Here is a 17,383-nt window from a genome sequence, read left to right as displayed (position 1 = left end):
AGACCTAAGACTCCTCACAGTGACCCATGCCTGCATTTGTTTACCTGAAATTTGCTTTCTTAGAAAAAGTCACTTGTATTATTCTGGGCTATTGTTGAGATTATTTTAAGCAAATGACCGTAAATCCAAAATCAAACCTATTGCTGTTGAGTCGATTCCAATTCATAGCGACCCTATAGAACAGAGTAGACCTGCCCCATAGCGTTTCCAAGGCTGTCATCTTTACAGAAGCAGACTGCCACATCTCTCTCCACGGAACTTTCGGTTAGCAGCTGAGCACTTAACCACTGTGCCACCAGGGCTCCTATGCAGTGCTGTAAAGCCCACTGAAGGTCTTATACAAAAGTCATATATTTTAAATAGCTGTTACTAATAACTGATCAGACTTTAGCTGACCCTCTATTTCTCAAGCTGAGACTGAGACAAGCCTTGAGAATGCTTTCCCTTCCTCCATCCACACCTATTCCTGTCTACCATTGGATGTTGCTATAACTTACCATTTGAAGGAAAATATATATATATATACCATTCCTTGCTTTCTCCTTTTGTGAGGGGTGATTTGCTGTTTTTACTGTGGTCACTGGCATCTGTTGTCAGTCAAGCCTGAAATACGGTAATAGCGTAAGGCAAGCTCTTCTGGCTAGCTACTCTAATGCCACAAGGATTTTATTATCCTGAGCTTTCCTGCACAGATGCCAATCCAGCTCTTTTTTTACTCACAGGAAATGTTCTGGGAATCAACAGCATTACAAGCAATACAATTTTTAGTAAGAATGATGACTTTGGAAACTTTTTAAAATAGCTGCCAATTACTGAGACATGTTTTCAGGCTTGCGAAAGCTTACTGTTGTACATTTTAGCATCTATTATCCTAGGTAAATTTGTTAAGCAAGCTACATTTTTTTTTTAATTTCACAAGTAACATATAAATATATACTAATTGTGGAAAATCCCCAAAATACAGACTATAAAGCGTACAGAGTGGAAGTTCCTCTTGGCCCCCTTTTCCAAGCCCACCTCACTTCCCAGAGGCAAGCAGTGATAACTGCGTAGGGTGTAACCTTCCAGACTCTTTCCTATGCATTTTCCCACATATTTCCATAGTTTTCAGTTCAGTAAACAAAATGGATACCACTGCATATATTGTCCTGTTACTGTTTTTTCACTTAACGTATCCTGAAGATCTTTCATTTCAACATGTATGACTCTCCCTCATTCTTTTTAAACTCTTGTATAATGTCTAATAAAATGGATGAGTCCTAATTTATTAAATAATCCCCCCATTTATGAACATGTAGGGTTCTGATTTTCCACAATTAGAAACGTTGATCCATTTGAATATCATTGTACATATGTTTTCATAGGTACAAAAGTATTTCCGAGAGTAGACACTTAGAAGTAAACCTTCTGGGCCAAAGGAAATATACGTTTAAAATTTGGTGGCTATTACCAAATTAACTTCCAAAAATCTCATAAAAGCATATCAATGCCCATTTCTCCATAATCTCACTAACTCTGGATATTACGAATCTTTAATTTTATGTAATTTTAATTCCAAATGACATTCATTCCAGTAAATAAATAAATAAAATATTTAATACATACCTGTTATGTGACAAAGGAGCCCTGGTGGCACAACAGTTGAGCCCTCAGCTGCTAACCGAAAGGTTGGTGGTTCAAACCCACCAGCGACTTCATGGGAGAAAAACCTGGCGATCTGCTCCCATAAAGATTCCAGCCTAGAGAACCCAATGAGGCAGTTCTATTCTGCCACGTAGGGTCACTATAAGTTGGAATTGACTCAGTGGCACGTAACAACAACATTATGAGACAGGTCTTTGCAAATATTGGACACCCAAGCTACAATCCTTGCCTCCATTTTTTGTCTTTAATACATTTTAAAGTAGACATAATAATATCAGATTATAAACTTCACCAACCATATTGATCAAGAAAGCAATTATCCAGTCACATTCCGATAGCCTTCTGAAATTAGCTACCTTGTACCATTTTCCTTACAGGAGAAAATGATTTCTCTGGAAAAACACTGGGGAAATTCAAAGACCAGAGATAGTTACTAGCTGGGGGACCCTGATCAGCTACCTAACCTTTTTGAGCTTCTATTTCCTATTATCATTCCTAGGAATGACAATAATAGGAGCACCTTTTTACCTTTTAGGATTTATTTAAAGTTATAATGAGATAATGGAAACCCTGGTGGGGTGGCATAGTGGTTAAGTGCTATGGCTGCTAACCAAAGGGTCGGCAGTTTGAATCTGCCAGGCGCTCCTTGGAAACTCTATGGGGCACTATGAGTCGGAATTGACTCAAGGGCACTGGGTTTTTTTTTTTTTTTTTTTTTGTAATGAGAAAATATATAGAAAAAAGCTCAACAAACTCCTGAGAACAATAATGGTTAACATCAGAGTACATAAAACACACCAGGCATTGTTCTAAGGCTTTATATGTTGTCATGGATTGAATTATGTCCCCCCCAAAAATGTGTGTATCAACTTGGTTAGGCCATGATTCCCAGTATTGTGTGGTTGTCCTCCATTTTGTGATTGTAATTTTATATTAAAGAGGATTAGGGTGGGATTGTAACACTGCCCTTACTCAGGTCACCTCCCTGATCCAGCGTAAAGGGAGTTTCCCTGGAGTGGGGCCTGCACCACCTTTTAGCTCTTAAGAGATAGAAGGAAAGGGAAGCAAGCAGAGAGTTGGGGACCTCATGCCACCAAGAAAGCAGCACCAGGAGCAGAGTGCGTCCTTTGGACACGGCGTCCCTGTGCCTGAGAAGCTCCTCCAGCAGGGGAAGATTGAGGACAAGGACCTTCCTCCAGAGCCGATGGAGACAGAAAGCCTTCCCCTGGAGCTAACGCCCTGAATTTGGACTTGTAACCTACTAGACTGAGAGAAAATAAATTTCTATACTTGTGGTATTTTTGTTATGGCAGCACTAGATGATCAAGATATATGTATTAAACCATCTGAACTTCACAACAACTCTGTGAGGAGGTTACTTTCATTATCTTCATTTCAAAAGTGAAAAACTGAGACACAAGAGGGTAACATTCCCAGGGTCTCCCAGAAACCCTGCAGAGCCAGGACTGAGATCAGCGGGCCTAGCTTCAGAGCCAACACTGCTAACAACCACACCCTACCGTCCTCTGAGTGGGCAAACAAGCAAAAATAAATATTTCACTTACTCTTCTTGCCTTACAGCAGAGCCTACCCAAATATCCCAAGATGGGCAAAATGTTGATGTTTAAATAAATGAATTAATGAATAAGAACAATGGTAGCATAAGATGAGGGTTAGTGGCCAAATCCTTTGTACTAATAATACCCCTGAACTATCAGGAAACAAGAATTACCACTTAATTCCCTGGGCAGAGGTCTGAATATGGAAGGAAATCACCATAAGGAAAGACCATGAGGCCAAAGTTTAGCTTTTTTACTTCCCCCACATTTCTTTTCCCCAAATTGCAGATATCATGTCATCTATTCTATAATACCAACAGCAGATTATCCAATAAGCAAGGTAAGCATGGGCTTCATTACTAATCTGTAGTGAACAATTTCACAGGGTTTTTCCCTACAGATTAGTAAGTAATTACAAGTAAGCCCGTGCTTACCTTGCTGACTGGGTAATCCATCCTTGTCAGAGATTGTAAATTTGAAAAGAGGCTTTGATTCTGTAGGAAGGTGCTGTGGGATTGGGAGAGAGACAGATGCCAGCCACACCCAGAAGCAGAATCTTTGATGTGATGAAAAATATGAAATTGTTCACTACAGATGACCTGATAAGCAGGATCAGCATTGTGCTTACCTCACCTATTGGATAATCTGCCTCTGTGTAATACTATATGCATTTCAAACCGGTGAGCACTTTTTGAAGCCTATCATGTCATTGTTATACCCAGCAAAATTAACACAATAATTCCTTAATAGCATCTATTATCTACTTCACATTCAAATTTCCCTGGTTTCTTTGAGACAAGAGACAATGGGGAAGAGCTCTCTGAGACAATTGGGCCAAACACAGAGCTATCAATTTCACTTCTAGGTATAAAAAATAGAGAAGTGAAATTGAGGAGAAAAGAAAAGGAATGTCCACACAAAAACTTGTACATAAATATTCATGCAGCATTATTCATAAGAGCCAAAATGTGGGAACAACCCAAACTTCCATCAACTGATAGATAAATAAAGTGTGGCATATCCTTACAATGGAATATTATTTAGCCATAAAAATGATGTATTGTATGGTCCCCGGGCACCCTTTCAGCTCAGTAATTGGACAGGCCCATAAAACAAAGCGAGACTAAAGGGGCACACCAGCCCTGGAGCAGGGACTGGGAGCAGGAGGGGACAAACAGGAAAGCTGGTAATAGGGAACCCAAGGTTGAGAAGGGAGAGTGTTGACAGGTCATGGGGTTGTTAACCATCATCATGGAACAATGTGTGCACTTACTGTTTAACGAGGAACTCATTCTGTAAACCTTCATCTAAAGTACAATTTAAAAAAAAGAATGAGGTACTGATACATGCTATAACATGGATGAATCTCGAAAACAAGCTAAGTGAAAGACTCCAATCGTAAAAGACCACATGTTGTATGATTCTATTTATATGAATTATCCAGAAGGGGCAAATCCATAGAGACAGAAAGTAGATTAATTGTTGCCTAGGGCTGGCCAGGTGGGAGGGTTAGGAGGGAATACACAAAGGGTATGAGTTTCTTTTTGGGGTAAGGAAAATGTTTTAACATTGGAAAATTATCAAATTGAATACTTAATATGGGTGAATTGTACGGTATGTGAATAATACCTCAATAAAGCTTTAAAAAATGAAAAAGAAAACAGGACTATGTAGGAAGAACTTCAGACTCCAGTGACACTTTGAGAAAGTGTTAGTTAGGCCAATGGGGTGTCCCCAGCATAGATTACCCATTTCAGAAATCCTTCATGAGGCAAAAATGGCCCACCTCTAATATCCTCACCACACTCAGTCACTGGCTGGGAGAAGTCCACGGGGTAGAGAGAAGAGGGGTCTCAGGTACACACTCACAGCAGATTCTCTTGAAGAGGGATCTGAGCAGAGCATAGCCATGGCTGCCACAGAGTACAGTGGTAGATTACATGGGTACAGCCCTGAAAACTTCTATGTTCTGACTGATTCTATTTTTAACTCTAACATAGGAAGCAAGGTCATCAACTGAGAGTGAATTTGGTGGCAGGGTATAGTAGGGGTCTGAAGAAAAAAGTGGGGGCATGAAGCAGTCATCTAGAAGAGTAGGTGGTTAAAGGACCAAGGAAATGCAGTTTGACTACCAGGCAGCATTAAGAGCCCACTCGAAGTTAAAAATTTGACGTGATGGACAACCATTTGGGAAAACAATATGGCACTTCTTTAAAAAACTAGAAATAGAAATACCATATGATCCAGCAATCTCGCTCCTAGGAGTATATCCTGGAGAAGTAAGAGCCATCACGTGAATAGACATATGCACACGCATGTTCATTGCAGCACTGTTCACAACAGCAAAAAGATGGAAAAAACCTAAGTCCCGACCAACAGATGAATGGAAAGACAAACTATGGTACATACACACAGCGGAATACCACACAACAATAAAGAACAGTGATGAATCTGGGAAACATCTCACAACATGGATGAATCTGGAGGGCATTATGCTGAGTGAAATAAGTCAATCACACAAGGACAAATGCTGTATATGAGACCACTACTATAAAAACTCATGAAAAGGTTTCCACACAGAAAGAAACAATCTTTGATGTTTATGAGGAGGGGAAAACATTAACTAGACAACAGATAAGTGCTAACTTTGGTGAAGGGTAAGACAGTACACAATACTGGGGAAGTCAGTACAACTTGACCGAGGCAAGGTCATGGAAGCTTCATAGGTACGTCTAAACTCCCTGAGGGACCAGATTACCGGGCTTAGGGCTGAGGACCATAGTCTCAGGGGATATCTAGCTCAATTGGCAAAACATAGTTTATAAAGAAAATGTTCTACATTCTACTTTGGTGAGTAGCATCTGGGGTCCTAAAAGCCTTCAAGCAGCCATCTAAGATATATCTATTGGCCCCACCCCGTCTGGAGTAAAGGAGAATGAAGAAAACCAAAGATACAAGGGAAAGATTAGTCCAGAGGACTAATGGACCAAAACTATGACAGCCTCCACCAGCCTGAGTCCAGCACAACTATATGGTGCCCGGCTACCACCACTGACTACTCTGACAGGGATCACAGTAGAGGGTCCCGGACAGAGTGGGAGAAAAATGTAGAACAAAATTCTCACACACACACAAAAAAGCCCAAGCTTACTAGTCTGACAGATACTGGAGAAACACCAAGAATATGGCCCCCAGACACCCTTTTAACTAAATATTGAAGTCACTCCTGAAGTTCACCCTTCAGTCAAAGATTAAAAAAAAAATCAATGCCATCAATTCCAATTCATAGCGACCCTATAGATTAGACATGCCTATAATATAAAAAAAAAAAAAAAAATTTTTTTTTTTTTTTTTTTATATTAGACAGGCCTATAAAACAATAACACACGTAGTTCAAGCATGTATACAGAACTAAATGGGCACACCAGCCCAAAAGCAAAGATAAGAAGTTAGGAAAGGACAGGAAAACTGGACAAATGGAAACAGGGAACTCGAGGTCGAGAAGAGGAGAATGTTGACACATCACGGGGTTGGCAACCAATGTCACAAAACAATTTGAGAATTAATTGTTTAATGAGAAACTAATTTGCTCTGTAAACTTTGACCTAAAGCACAATATATGTATATATCGCCAAAAACCTTTGTTTTTGAAATGAGCAGCATTGTTTTGGGTTTTTCTCCACCCCACGTTCAGCTGCACAAGCCAGTGCTCAGAAACCAGGAAGAGCTCAATTAAAGCAGGGCTGGAGTTTTGCCAGGTGAGTAAGAGGAAGTGAGAAAAGGGCAAGGAAGTCAAGAACGCATGCAAATAACTGATTACTGATAACTGATCATGGATTTAAACCGGGTAACAAGGAAGTGAAGAGGCAGGTGAGGGAAATAAAACATTAATGCTTTGTCCCAGTGGGGGATTGTTTGCAGAATTCTTCAAGTTAGGGTACTAGAGGGAGTGGCCTAGAAATAGAGGAGGCAAGGGACTTCAGAAGGTACTGAGTCAACAGGGACGCTTCTGCTGCTGGCTGGCATATTTTATTCCTGTTATTCCAAACAGATTTTCCCCTTGAATCAAGATGGGCTTCCCACTTTGGACAACTGCCTCAGCTGTCTTGGCCTGAGTCCTGCAGCCATCAGAATTCTTCTCTCAGACAGCCCCTCCTTGTATTTTGTGGTTCACGGTTATAAGCATCTTCTAGATTTATCAACAATGGCATGTACAGTTCTGTTTTTCATTCTCCGTGAGACATTTGGTTGATTACGAAGGGCAAAATGTAACCCTAACAAGTGCCCAGGCAATGTTAATGCTGCTGGTGATGGACCAATTCTGAGAGCCACTAGTAGACTTTGCTGTTGTTAGGTGCCTTCGAGTCAGTTCCAACTCATAGCAACTGTATGAGACAGAGTAGAACTGTGCCATAGGTTTGCAAGGAGTGGCTGGGGGATTTTAACTGCAGACCTTTTCGGTTAGCAGTCGAGCTCTTACGCACTATGCCACCAGGGCTCAAAATGTATTACACGTAAGAATCAGCTGGAGATCTTACTAAGATGCAGATTCTGATTCAGTATGCCTGAGGTGGAAATGTAAATTCTCGGCAGGGGTTCCAACCAGAACTAACCGGTTGGAAACCCTAGGGCAAATCGCTGTTTTTCTTCCACCATTTTTTTAAAAAATGCAAGCTAGTATTTCAGCAAGTATTCTTTTTACACTGTAATATCCTTTTAAGATTTAAGAAAACAAATTCTCGTATCCATGCCTGCTGTGGATTAATTGCTTCTGTGTATGGCCTTTCTAGCCATGGTCTTGTAATTCCCACCCAGGTGGTTGTGTGGTAGGGTAATGGTGGCCTACCAAGGGAATTCGTTGCTTTTGCCTTAAAAGAGAGCCAATTCCAGAGCAGAGTGGGGGATTCTACCACCACCAAGGAAGAACAGCCAGGGGTGGAAAGCGCATCCTTTGGACCCAGGATCCCTGTGCTGAGAACCTCCTGCAAGCAGGATACAGACAGCAAGATGTAACCCTAAGAGGGTGAGAAGCAGTGGCAGGGGGGATCTGGCAGCAGGAGACAGTGCGCTGGGCTTCTGGACCCTTGGAGAGAGAAAGCTGAGCGCCTTTGAGGAGAGACTGAGAGCCAGGGCGAGGCGTGCCTGTGAGCACGGCTGGGGAGAGGCTTTTCTGATGGAAGAACTGTATCCTGAGTGTTCTTAAGCCTGAATTGTAGCTGTTACTTCCCTAATAAACCCCGTAACAGCAGGTATGGTCTGTGAGTTCTGTATGGCCACTGCAATGAATTATTGAACCTAGTAGAGAGTGGTTAAGAGCTATGGCTGCTAACCGAAAGGTCAGCGGTTCGAATCAACCAGGCGCTCCTTGGAAACTCTATGGGCAGTTCTCCTCTGTCCTGTAGGGTCCCTGTGAGTCAGAATCAACTCAATGGCAAGGGTTTGGCTTTTTTTTTTTTTTAATAGAGAGTGCTGTGGGAGGGACAGTTGATGTCAAAATTAGTAAAGATGACAGAGAGAGGAGGCATGTCTGACCCCTGCCTCATGGGAATCAGCCTTGGGCTGTTGATCTTGATTCTCCTTTACCGTTGTGAAGTTAGAGGAGGTCAGACACTGCCCTTAAGCCATTTTTACAATGTCATTGACTGGAATATTTATCTGATCTGGAGGATGTTGACAAGGCAAAGAGGTCAGGGAAGAACAATCCTAACTGACCCCATTTTCTTGAGCCTTGGCAAAGAAGGTACTGGCAGGGGGCTGTTGTTAGGTGCTGTCAAGTTGGTTCCGACTCATAGCGACCCTATGTACAACAGAAAGAAGCACTGCCCTGTCCTGTGCCATGCTCACAATCGTTGTTATGCTTGAGCCCATTGTTGCATCCACTGTGTCAATCCATCTCGTTGAGGGTCTTCCTCTTCTTCACTGACCCTCTACCAAGCATGATGTCCTTCTCCAGAAACTGATTCCTCCTGATAACATGTCCAAAGTAAGTGGACAAAGAGGGGTGGCCCATTTAAATGCGTTAGGGAAAAATAATAACTTCTGGTTGTTGTTATGTGTGGAAAGAATGACACAAGGGAACCTCCAGAGAATGACCCCCCAAAAAATCCAGTGCCGTCGAGAGAATGACCCAGGTGTGAGAAATAGTAATGCAAAATTTTTAATTGTTCATTGCCCCCTCCCCAACTTAATCCCACACAGGTTTCTAAGTTTATCCTTTGGGAGTAGCAGTGATAGGTCTTCAGAAAGGGCTTCAAAGGGGCAATCTATTTGGGAGGGTGGGGACAGGTCCTTCCAGGTCACTTACGTTGAAACTACATTGTCTAGCAAGCACTCCATTGTTGCTTGGACTGACTTTTTATTCAGGAGGCTCTGGGGGCCCCATGAGATTATTGGGAGGCTAAAGAGCCCCTTCAAAGCAACCACCTGGCTCTGCACACACACCCATACACAAAACCAAATCCACTGCCATCAAGTCAGTTCCGATCATATCAACCCTCAGGACAGAGCAGAACTGCCCCATAGGGTTTCCAAGGCTGGAATCTTCACAGAAGCAGACTGCCACACTTTCGCCCCTAGAGCCACTGGTGGGTTCTGACCACCGACCTTTTGGTTCGAAGCTGAGTGCTTTAACCACCGTGCCACCAGCGCTCCTTTGAAACTGCACTAGAGTCAGGCAAATCTGAGCAGCCAAGGCTGTAGGCAGTGAGGCAGTCATGACATATGATGAGTATAAACTGCAGACTACAGGGCAGCAGACGTGATATAATTTTACTTCTGGTTTAAAAAAAAAGGAAGAAGGAAAAGGCAAAAAAGGAAAGAAAACGTATGTGCATATGTGAAGAAAAAGTCTGGAAATACATGTGACAAGATGTTAATAGTGGTTGTTTCTGGATAATAGAATTGCAGATCCTTGTCTCTGCATTTTGCTTTCCTGTAATTTTCTGAGTTTTTGCGTAATTCGCATATATTGCAATTTGGGGATAAAAAAACATTTCTTTTGTTAATTTTGAATAGATATTCCCCAGGTATCCCCATTTCTTAGAACTATGGCTGACTCATAACAAGCCATTAATGAGAGTTGTTGTTTTTTTCTTTTTAACAAATCATGAACGACTGAATTAACTTTGTGGCCGTGAGCCATATCACGTAAATGAAGGCTTCATATTTAAGGTTATGTCTTTTGAATTCCTCAAAATAGATTTCTTATATTCTCTGCATATAAGGATTTCAGTTTATGCTCAGAGGAACCAGAGATTCTGGGGAAATAGCTCAGGGTTTCCAGAAACAATGAGACATTTTCCAATCAAACAAAAAGTTTAAACAGCATTGTGAAACTTGTATGATTATTACATCTACTTTGCATAATGGGTTTTGCAGTTAAAAATTATCTTAAAAGAGCTCTGTTGCTGCAGAAACATTTGAAAACACTGTTTTAGTGTGAGGAGCCCTGGTGCTGCAATGGTTATGAGCTTAGCTGCTAATCAAAAGGCCAGTGGTTCAAACCCACCAGCCAATCCGCAGAAGAAAGATGTTTACCTGTGTTTTATTGACTACGCAAAGGCATTCAATTGTGTGGCTCATAACAAATTATGGATAACATTGCAAATAATGGGAATTTCAGAACACCGAAACTTGCTCATGCAGAGCCTGTAGATTGACCAAGAGGAAACAGTTCGCACAGAAAAGAGGATGCTTTGTGGTTTAAAGTCAGGAAATGTGTGCATCAGCATTGTATCCTTTCACCATACTTATTCAATCTGTATGCCGAACAAATAATTTGAGATGTTGGACTATATGAAGAAGGACACACCATCAGGATTGGAGGGAGACTCATTAACAACCTGCGATACGCAGATGATACAACCTTGCTTGCTGAAAGTGAAGAGGACTCGAACCACTTACTGATGAGATCAAAGACTACAGCCCTTATTATGGATTACACCTCAACATAAAGGAAACAAAATTCTTCACAACTGGACCAATAAGCAACATCATGATGTTGGTAAAGTACAGGGTCAGTGGAAAAGAGGAAGACCCTCAATGAGATGGATTGACACAGTAGTTGCAACAACGGGCTCAAGCGTAACAACGATTGTGAGGATGGCACAGGACCAGACAGTGTTACCTTCTGTGGTACATAGGGTCGCTAGGAGTCAGAAACGACTCAACAGCATCTAACAACAAACATTTTTCTGGTATCTTCTGAGATCAGCCAGGATCCATCTGACTTCAGCAGTGATATCCCTCGTTCCATGTCCTTTTCTGAATCAGACCTGAATTTCTGGCAATTCTCTGTCGATGTACTGCTGCAACCTATGTGTCATAAACAACTGGATTTTTTTTTTTTTTGCAAAATTCTATCATTCGATCTCCTATACCGTTTCTATTACCAAGGCCATATTTTCCAACTGCCGATCCTTCTTCTTTGTTGCCAACTTTCACATTATCACCAGTAATTATCAATGTACCCTGATTGCATGTTTGATCAATTTCAGACTGCAGCAGTTGATAAAAATCTTCAATTTCTTCATCTTTGGCCTTAGTAGTTGGTGTGAAAATTCAAATAATAATAGCCTCTACGTGTCTGTCAGTTTGTCTTACTGTGAGGCCTTGTGTGTTGCTGTGATGCTGGAAGCTATACCACCAGTATTCAGATACCAGCAGGGTTACCCATGGAGGACAGGTTTCAGCTGAGCTTCCAGACTAAGATAGACTAGGAAGAAGGACCCAGCAGTCTATTTCTGAAAAGCATTAGCCAGTGAAAACCTTATGAATAGCAGCGGAACATTGTCTGATACAGTGCTGGAGGATGGGCCCTCCAGGTTGGAAGGCTCTCAAAAGATGACTGGGGAAAAGCTGCCTCCTCAAAGTAGAGTTGACCTTAATGACGCAGGTGCAGTCAAGCTTTTGGGACCTTCATTTGCTGATGTGGTATGACTCAAAATGAGAAGAAACAGCTGCAAACATCCATTAATAATCAGAACCTGGAATGTACAAAGTATGAATCCAGGAAAATTGGAAATTGTCAAAAATGAAATGAAACGCATAAACATTGATATCCTAGGCATTAGTGAGCTCAGATGGACTGGTATTGGCCATTTGGAATCAGTTTTTTTTTTTTTAATCATATAGTCTACTATGCCAGGAACAACAACTTGAAGAGGAACGGTGCTGCATTCATCGTCAAAAAGAACATTTCAAGATCTATCCTGAAGTACAACGCTGTCAGTGATAGGATAAGGTCCATATGACTACAAGGAAGACCAGATATATGTTTACCTGTGTTTTATTGACTATGCAAATACATTCAATTGTGTGGATCATAACAAATTATGGATAACATTGCAAAGAATGGGAATTTCATAACACTTAAATGTGCTTATTCAGAACTTGTACATAGACCAAGAGGCAGTTGTTCGAACAGAAAAAGGGCATACTGCTTGGCTTAAAAATCAGGAAATGTGTGCATCAGGGTTGTATTTTTTCACCATACTTATTCAATCTGTTTGCCGAACAAATAATCCGAGAAGCTGGACTATATAAAGAAAAACTGGGCATCAAGATTGGAGGAAGACTTACTAACAACCTACGATATGCAGATGACACAACCTTGCTTGTTGAAAGCGAAAAAGACTTAAAGCACTTACTGATGAAGATCAAAGACCACAGCCTTCAGTAGGGATTGCACCTCGACATAAAGGAAATAAAAGTTATCACAAATGGACCAATAAGCAACATCATGATAAACGAAGAAAAGATTGAAGTTGTCAAAGATTCCATTTTACTTGGATCCACAATCAACGCCCATAGAAGCAGCAGTCAAGAAATCAAAAGACGTATTGCATTGGGCAAATCTGCTGCAAAAGACCTCTTAAAATGTTAAAAGCAAAGATGTCACCTTGAAGATTCAGTGTACTGACTAAAGTAAGCTGCAAGTTAGTTATAATTTTGGTACTATAACTCTGAAGTCGTCAGGTAGGTAGGTCACACAGATACCTAAGTTAAATGAACAAGTAAAAAATCTGCTGCAAAAGACCTCTCTTTAAAGTGTTAGAAAGCAAAGATGTCACTTTGAGGACCAAGGTGTGCCTGGTCCAAGCCATGGTATTTTCAATTGCCTCATATGCATATGAAAGCTGGATGATGAATAAGGAAGACCTAGGAAGAACTGATGCCTTCAAATTATGGCATTGGCAAAGAATATTGAATATACCATGGACTGCCAAAAGGATGAACAAATCTGTCTTGGAAGAAGTACAACCAGAATGCTCCTTACAAGCAAGCATGGCGAGACTACGTGTTACATACTTTGGACATGTTATCAGGAGGGATCAGTCCCTGGAGAAGGACATCATGCTTGGTAAAGTAGAGGGTCAGTGAAAAAGAGGAAGACCCTCAGCAAGATGGATTGATACAGTGGCTGCAACAATGAGTTCAAGCATAGCAACAATTGTGAGGATGGCACAGGACCGGGCAGTGTTTTGTTCTGTTGTACATAGGATCACTGAAAGTTGGAACCAACTCAACAGCACCTAACAACAACAACAACAAAGTGTTAAAAAGCAAAGATGTCACTTTGAGAACTAAGGTAAGACTGACCCAAGCCATGGTAATTTCAATCACCTCATATGCATGTGAAAGCTGGACAATGAATAAGAAAGACTGAAGAATTGTTGCCTTTTAATTACGATGTTGGGGAAGAATATTGAATATGCCATGGACTGCCAAAAGAATGAACAAATCTGTCTTGGAAGAAGTACAGCCAGAATGCTCCTTAAAAGTGAGGATAAGGAGGCTTTATCTTACATACTTTGGACCTGTCATTAGGAGGGACCAGTCTTTGGAGAAGGACATCATGCTTGGTAAAGCAGAGGGTCAGCAAAAGAGAGGGAGACCCTCAGTAAGACGGATTGGCACGGTGCCTGCAAAGACAGGTTCAAGCATAGCAGTGATTCCGAGGGTGGCACAGGCCTGGGCAGTGTTTTGTTCTGTTGTACATAGGGTTGCTATGAGTGGGAAATGACTTGATGGCACCTAACAACAATAAGTTAATGGAAAGACATCCCATGTCTTAGTTACCTGCCATCACAACAACAAAAAATACCACATGTGGGTGATTTTAAAGAACAGAAATGAAACTTATTTTCTCACATTTCAGAAGGCTGTAACTCCAAATTAGGGCGTCTGGTCTAGAAAGCCATCCCTGGGGTTCCTCAGTGTTCCCTGGTGTCTGTCTTTTCCTAGTGTGTCCGTGTCTATTCTGTCCTTTCTATAAGACGCTTCTTCATGATTCAGTTTAGGACCCACCTAATTCCAGTATATAAAATTTGTAAATAAATTTATTATATATTATATAAAAAATTTATAATTTCAAGTGAAAACAAAGGCTAAAGTTCACAGGAAGTTCCCTACTTTCCCATATAATGAGTTGCTCAAGATGTGCATAAAAGTTAAATAGGAAATTGTAACACACCTAAAAGTTACAAAAGTTTTTTGGTTCACTCCAACAGAGCCAAAATATTATGAAGTTTCTCGTTATACTATGTTTTAGACATAACCTTTAAAATATCTTTGTTTACATTGCACTAAATTTTATGAGGCCCATGCTCTTATCACTAATACAGTCCTGCATTGCTTAATGTCCTTGATAAACTCTGTGAAAAAGGACATTATGTGATTTGGACGCCGTGCAAACACCATATCTTATACAGGTAGTCCCCGGGTTACGAATGTCCAAGCTTATGTACAATCCATAGTTACGAACCAATCCTTGTAAAGTCTGTTATATTAAGAATTTGAGGGACTTACAGCCGGTACTACTTTGTGATGTGCTACAAAACATATTATTATTACTGTATTAGTATGTTAAAGATGTTTTAGTGTATCTGGAAGCGTTTAATGTTTTTTATGCATAGAAAAGTACACTGTATACTATATACTAAGACAAACATGTGACTAACTGACGTTGGGCATGAACTGTACCTAACTGTTCAAAGTTATGTATAAATTCAACTTAAAGACAAATTTAGGAATGGAACCCGTTCATAATCCAGGGACTGCCTGTATTTAGCAAAGCTATACAGAATACAGAAACCCTGGTGGCATAGTGGTTAAGTTCTATGGCTGCTAACCAAAGGGTTGGCAGTTCAAATCTGTCATACGCTCCTTGAAAACTCTATAGGGCAGTTCTTCTCTGTCCTAAAGGGTCGCTATGAGTCGGAATCGACTCGATGGCACTGGGTTTGGTTTTAGGTTTTTTATACAGAATACTGTAGGGTACCTGTATTGACTAAATAGCCAAGATACGGTACACATACAGTACTGTAATTCAGCTGATGGACCTGGCAAGGTAATATATAGGTTACTACCGTACAGTACTGTATACATAATGTATTAATGCATTGTAAATACATACTAGTCTATACATAGGCTAATATGTAATCTGTACTTACCGCAATTGGAGCTTGCAGAGCTAACGTAGTGTTGGGTGAGTCTGGAGGTTGTTCCTGGCACAGTTCTGTGCTGTACGAGATACTGAACTTATGCCAAATTACTGTATGTACACTATAATACACTGTACAGCTGTGTGCACAATAAATATTTTCCTTATTTTATTTTTATAAAGTAACTGTAGGGAACTTTGTAAACTTTTTTTATTTTTAAACTTTTTAATTGATTTCATTTTAAATTTTCTAATTTCTTTTTCACTTTTTAAACTTTCTAATTTCTTTTTCACTTTTTAAACTTTCATGTAAACCCTTTCTTAGCCTCTATCACACACAATTTAACAAAGAGGACCAGGAGCAGCCACATTGCTGTTCTCAAATTCCTTATAGTGTTCCGCTGGGAGAGTTTCGGGCTGAACAACCTCCGCTGGTGAGCTGTCGCCAACAGTGATAATATCATCTGCCCGAAGGACCTGGCCGAGGCTCTTCGTGGGGAGCTAGGTGTTGGCTTCTTCAGGAATATGTCCGGTGTTGTTCACCTAGTTTGCTTTTTCTTTTCTTCAAAAATTTCTCTAAATGCAGCAAACTCTGCATGAGCGGCCCTCTCTATCAGTGGCGTTCAGGGTTTGGGTCAATCTCGTCAGCACTGTTCAGCAAGCTGCTAATGTCTGCAAGGAATTTGGCTAAGCCCTTAGCAGTGAACCTCTTCTGCCCCTCTTCTTTCTCCTTCCACAGTTTCCTTTTCCCTTGCCTCTTCTTCAGCTATTCATTCTGGGTCTGGCTCCAGCAACTCTTCATTTGTTAGCTCCTCAGAAGCCACCTCTAGGAGTTCTTCAATGTCCTCATCATCTTTGTCTACATTCAGGTCGTTCTCCATGTTGACAACAGCTCTATTAATCCTTGCAATCTTATCAACCTTTTCAAATCCCTTAAAGTCACGCACACACTGCTTCAGTATTTTTTTCCATATGCCGTTCATGTGCACTTTGGTCACATCATCCCAGGCCCAAGCCAGGCTCTCTACGCGATGGTAGACACTGTACTCCCCCAGAACCGCGTCAGTGTCTTGCCACTGTCATCAGCTGCAGCCACAGCCTGAGCAAAGGTCCTCCTCAGGCAGCAGGCCTTGATTGCAGCAATAACACCTTGGTCCTCTGGCTGGATTAAAGAGGTGGTGTTTGGTGGGAGGAACACCACTTTGATGTCGGGGTGGAGGTCACCAGTGAAAAGGGGATGTCCTGGAGCACTGTCTACAATGAGCAGAATCCTGAAAGCTATGCCTTCTTCCAAGTAGTACTTCCCCATTTCACTGGCATAGCAATTGAAGGGCATCCGGAAACAACACTGTGTCATCCAGGACTTGTTATCGCACCTGTAATAAACCAGTACAGTATGTTTGTTAATGTTCTTGAAAGCCCTAGAGTTTTCACTATGCCAGATAACAAATGGCTTTAGCTTGTAGCCAGCAACGTTGCCCCCTAACAACACTGATACTCTGTCTTTAGAAGCCTTAAAGCCTGGCATTGACTTGGCCTCCTTATGGATGAAGGTCCTTTCAAGCACTCACTTCCAGAATAAGGAGGTTTCATCCATATTAAAAATTGCAAATAAACTTCTACAATTAGTTTATCTAAGCTTTCAAAAAATTCTTCCCCCACCCAGGAGATATATATATATATATAGTGCTTTAGGTGAAAGTTTACAGAGAATATTAGTTTTTCATTAAACAGTTAA

General features: G+C 41.0%; 1 protein-coding gene across 2 annotated transcripts in view; it reads right to left on the bottom strand.

Moving 5' to 3' along the window:
* Nucleotides 1-9,047: 9,047 nt before the first annotated feature.
* RCL1 (RNA terminal phosphate cyclase like 1) overlaps nucleotides 9,048-17,383 on the bottom strand; it is a 179,846-nt gene continuing 171,510 nt past the window's right edge. The window contains exon 10 of one of the 2 annotated variants that reach the window (XR_002783746.2): nucleotides 9,048-17,021. The gene's annotated coding sequence lies outside the window, so the exon portion shown is untranslated. The remainder of the gene's footprint in view (nucleotides 17,022-17,383) is intronic. The other variant, XR_002783747.2, reaches the window with a different exon arrangement.

This window comes from Loxodonta africana, chromosome 9 (genome assembly GCF_030014295.1).
Source record: "Loxodonta africana isolate mLoxAfr1 chromosome 9, mLoxAfr1.hap2, whole genome shotgun sequence".
Classification (NCBI taxonomy): Eukaryota; Metazoa; Chordata; class Mammalia; order Proboscidea; family Elephantidae; genus Loxodonta; species Loxodonta africana.
Note: the sequence above shows the minus strand (reverse complement) of the source record. Positions and strands in the feature narration are given on the sequence as shown.